This window comes from Ascidia mentula, assembly GCF_947561715.1.
Source record: "Ascidia mentula chromosome 2 unlocalized genomic scaffold, kaAscMent1.1 SUPER_2_unloc_3, whole genome shotgun sequence".
Classification (NCBI taxonomy): domain Eukaryota; kingdom Metazoa; phylum Chordata; class Ascidiacea; order Phlebobranchia; family Ascidiidae; genus Ascidia; species Ascidia mentula.
In genome coordinates this window covers 40,001-45,000 of record NW_028113676.1, presented here as the reverse complement: position 1 = coordinate 45,000, position 5,000 = coordinate 40,001, and the positions used below count along the sequence as shown (strand labels likewise).

Below are 5,000 nucleotides of genomic sequence, written 5' to 3'. Positions count from 1 at the left end.
CCTGGACCTTCTCAGAAAAGCGGAGCCGACGTGCCGATGTTGTGGAGGCCCTCTTTAAATTACCTCCTTCGGCTTCAGCGCGGAATCTCTTCTCCAGACACTCCATGGTTTTATTATGGAGTGTCGGTGCCAAAACTGCGATCGCAGGATCCTCCGATCTTAACAACCTGTCTTTTAGGCGCAACTTCGAGAAGAAGTACGTCTCTGCACAACAGGGGATCCCGAGCCCTCCGCATTTTGTGGGCAGATGAATGAAGTCGTTTGACAACGATGCCGGAGCATGGACAATTGACCTCACGCACCTCCGCACTTCTCGATCGATAAAGTTCAAGGTGTTCACCGTCTGGGACGTTATCGCCAGACTGTAACTCCACCTCGGGATGAAGTGGAATCGCAGCATGAACACCTTTTGCTGAGGCTTGAGCCTTGCCTTGCGGAGCCGTTCCAAGTTCTCCCTGACCGCATTTCTTTGAAGCTTGCAGGTACCCTGGGGGCCTATTTGCACCCCCAGGTACTTCGTCCACTCGCCAGGACGGATAACGGGAACTGGATCTTCTCCAATCAACACGAATGGGGAGGTCCGAATTCTCGTCGCGCTCGTTCTGCCTCGGGTGTGGGTAATCCCGAGGGTTGTACATTTCTTTTTCTGGAGCCGCAGGCCTCTTTTCTTCAAAAATTCACTGGTGGTTTCCATCATGCTCTGTAACCCTTCAGGCGAGTTGCCGATCAGGACTAGATCATCAGCGAAAGCCAATGCCTTCACATTGACTCCCTTGATGTTATAGCCCAAGCGATCAGGCAGCTCGTCCAACAGTTCGTCTATCACCAAGTTGAAAAGAAGAGGCGACAGCGGGCATCCCTGCTTCACTCCCCTATTTACACGGATTTTTGAAGTGGAATCTGTACCAAGACTTATTACGGTCCAACAATCTTGATACAGATCTTCCACAATGCTAATAAGCAACTGCGGCACATTTTGCCTTTTGAGAGCCCGGATAACAGAATGATGGCTCACAGTATCGAAAGCTTTGGCAAGGTCTAAGATTGCCACTGCCAAGTTCGTGCGACGCTTGGCTGTTGAAGCGTCCTTGATAATGCTATTAAGCAATATCACGTTCTCGGCACAACCCTCCACGGGTCTGAATGCTTTCTGACGGTAATTCAGGGTTACTGCTCCTTGAAGCCGTCTTGCCAAGATCTTGGTGTAGAGCCTCACCAAGTGCGACCCGATGGTAATTGGTCGCCACTTCCCGATATCTTCGAGATCTTTATTGGACTTCGGAATTAGAGTAGTCCTGCTCTCTTTCAGTCGCATGGGGACTTTCCCTGCACGCATCCAGATGCTGAAGATCCTGCAGAGGACCTTTGAACCAATCAGCTTCAGATGCTGCACCTTCAACTTGTCCGGACCTGGGGCAGAGTTCTGCAACTGCCTCAAAACCATCGAACATTCTTGCTCAGTAATAGGAAGCAAAACACTTCCCATTTGTCTGTTGACTTTCGCCTTCTCAATTCGCTCCTCGTCTGGGGGTGACTCGTCACCGAACCTTTCAAGATATACTCTTTCAACCTCCTCGATCGGAGGGCCCTCCGGATTGAGAGGCGCGTCATCGAGCAAGATCTTCGCGAGTTTGGATCGATTTCTTCTCCAGAGCTTTTGTTGGAGAGCATACTCCTCGCGTTTGATCTCCGATGGCTTCCTGCGCACATCATCTCGATCTTTCCTCGCCTCCTTCCTCTTTTTCATTGGGTTGCACCTGAGGGCAAAAATCTTAGGGTACAACCTGCGCAATAAATCGTCCAATACTTCAACAACGTTCCCGATCTCATTTCGAAGTCTAATTAGACGATTTATTGCGCAGATACTTCTCTTTGAGTTGCCCGAGGCTGACAACCTTAAGAGAGTCATAGTTACTCCCGCCGTTTACCCGCGCTTGGTTGAATTTCTTCACTTTGACATTCAGAGCACTGGGCAGAAATCACATTGCGTCAACACCAGGTGGCGGCCATCGCAATGCTTTGTTTTAATTAAACAGTCGGATTCCCCCGGTCCGCACCAGTTCTAAGTTGGCTGTTCGACGCCGGCCGAAGCGAGCCGCGAGACCCGCGTAGCTGCGGCACTCCACGGCCAGAGACCGACACAGGTCCAGGCTCACGACCCGCCCTCCGGAGAAGGCAGGCCGTTCGCCCAGTCCGGTACAGTCCCGTCGCCCGCTTCCTGCCACAGCCCGACCGGCCCAGCCCTTAGAGCCAATCCTTTTCCCGAAGTTACGGATCTAGTTTGCCGACTTCCCTTACCTACATTGTTCTATCGGCCAGAGGCTGTTCACCTCGGAGACCTGCTGCGGATATGGGTACGACCTCGCACGAAACTTACACCAACTCCCTCGGATTTTCACGGGCCGACGCGGGCGCACCGGACACCACAAGAGACGTGGTGCTTTGCGGGGCCCAGGTCCCTATCTCCGGGCAAACCGATTCCAGGGTCGCCGCCCCTTACCAAGAAAAGAGAACTCTCCCCGGGGCCCACGCCGACGTTTCCGAGTTCGCTTGCGTTGCCGCGCCAGGCGCCGGAGCGCCGATCTCCGTGTCGAGGTTCGGGAATATTAACCCGATTGCCTTTCGGTCCGCCGGGGCAACGACGAGCATCGCCCCGCTTCAGAACGGCATTCGCCTATCCCTTAGGGTCGACTGACCCATGTTCAACTGCTGTTCACATGGAACCCTTCTCCACTTCGGCCTTCAAAGTTCTCATTTGAATATTTGCTACTACCACCAAGATCTGCACCGGCGGCTGCTCCACCCGGGCTCGCGCCCTGAGCTTCGACGCCCGCCGCCGCGGCCCTCCTACTCGTCGCAGCGTAGCGCACCGGCGTGCTCGCACCGCCGCGACGGCCCGGTATAGGCCCGACGCTCCAGCGCCATCCATTTTCAGGGCTGATTGATTCGGCAGGTGAGTTGTTACACACTCCTTAGCGGATTCCGACTTCCATGGCCACCGTCCTGCTGTCTAGATCAACCAACACCTTTTGTGGGCTCTCATGAGCGTCGCGTCGGGCGCCTTAACCGGGCGTTCGGTTCATCCCGCATCGCCAGTCCTGCTTACCAAGAGTGGCCCACTTGGCACTCGCATTCCATGCCCGCCTCCAGCCGAGCGAGCCGGGCTTCTTACCAATTTAAAGTTTGAGAATAGGTTGAGGACGTTTCGTCCCCAAGGCCTCTAATCATTCGCTTTACCAGATAAAACTGCGACCACCGAGCGCCAGCTATCCTGAGGGAAACTTCGGAGGGAACCAGCTACTAGATGGTTCGATTAGTCTTTCGCCCCTATACCCAAATTTGACGATCGATTTGCACGTCAGAATCGCTACGGTCCTCCACCAGAGTTTCCTCTGGCTTCAACCTCCTCAGGCATAGTTCACCATCTTTCGGGTCCCAACGCGCACGCTCTCGCTCGACCTCTCCGGCAGAGCGGACGAGATCGGCCGGTGATGCGGCCGTCCAGAGAGACGGCATCTCACCTCCGCCGGACCGCGCCGACATTCACTTTCACTGCGCCCATGGGTTTCGCACTGCCCCGTGGCTCGCGCGCACGTTAGACTCCTTGGTCCGTGTTTCAAGACGGGTCGGGAAGGTGGCTGACGTTAGCCGCGGACCCCGTGCGTCTCGCGCGGCGCTGCCCACCCGCAACCGACACGCCGCAACTGGGCACTGAGCACAGTCCCCAACCGGCGACGCACCGGCTCGGACGGGACGCCCGGCCCACGAAGGGCAGACGCGGCGATCCCTCCTCGCCCGGGCGACGGGCCGACGTGTCCGCGCGCCTATAACACCCACCCGGGGGCGGGCTACCTTGCGCGCGGCCTTCTCGCCGCCTCCCAGACGGTCGCGGCCTTCGCACGGCGCTAGTGCGCTGGAGCTGCTCGGAGGACAGCGCGAACGACGGGCCGCAAGGCTCCGCACGCCCACACGCTCCGCTCGGCTTCAGCTGAAAGCGTCGCGCGACTCGACAGGCCCTCCCGTTTGCCTCTCGACGGTTTCACGTACTCTTTAACTCTCTCTTCAAAGTGCTTTTCAACTTTCCCTCACGGTACTTGTTCGCTATCGGTCTCGCGACAGTATTTAGCCTTAGATGGAGTTTACCACCCGCTTTGGGCTGCATTCCCAAACAACCCGACTCTGGGAAGACGCAGAGCGCGCGCCCTCGCCGCCACCATGGGCCTGACACCCGCACCGGGACGAGGCCTCGATCAGAAGGACGCGGGCGGCGAACGACGTACGCGCAGCGAATTCCTTACGCCACAATTCCACGCGCCGCAGAGGCGCGCGGATTCGGCGATGGGCACTTCCCACTTCACTCGCCGTTACTGGGGGAATCCTCGTTAGTTTCTTTTCCTCCGCTTAGTAATATGCTTAAATTCAGCGGGTAGCCTCGTCCGACCTCAGGCCGATAATCCAGTGCCTCGTTTGCGAGAGACACGCGCGCGCCACCGAAGCTCGTGCGAGCGCCGCGCCCGAACGCGAGCCGTGCTGCTCCGGGCCGGGATCCTCTTCGAGGCCGACTCGTAACGAGACGCACGCCGCGTTCGGTTTCGCGCGCTGACACTGCGTTCGTGCTGTCCTGGGCGGGACGACCGTGGCAACGGCCGACACCGCACCGGCCCGACGCGTCGCCGCGCGGGAACGTTACAACGCGACCCTGAGGCGGGCGTGGCGCCGGGATTGACCCGGTGCCGCAATTTGCGTTCAGAACGTCGATGCTCAATGTGTCCTGCAATTCACATTAATTCACGCAGCTAGCTGCGTCCTTCATCGACTCGCGAGCCGAGTGATCCACCGCCAAGAGCCCTCCGTGACTTCGTCAGTTGGACAAGCGCGACCCAGCCGGATTGCACAGTCGAAAAAGCGGTGGCCGAGCGGTCGCCAGCCGTAGGCGACGCATGAAGCCAGCCTGGCACATGGCCACGGCACTCGGCGCAGAACGAAACAGGGTGACCGAA

General features: G+C 57.7%; 1 non-coding gene and 1 pseudogene across 1 annotated transcript; both read right to left on the bottom strand.

Moving 5' to 3' along the window:
- Positions 1 to 4,450, bottom strand: part of LOC145915996 (large subunit ribosomal RNA) — a 6,370-nt pseudogene extending 1,920 nt beyond the window's left edge.
- Positions 4,451 to 4,694: 244 nt separating this feature from the next.
- Positions 4,695 to 4,848, bottom strand: LOC145915917 (5.8S ribosomal RNA). The gene has a single exon (XR_014404219.1). It is a non-coding gene; the product is annotated as a 5.8S ribosomal RNA (ribosomal RNA).
- Positions 4,849 to 5,000: the final 152 nt, after the last annotated feature.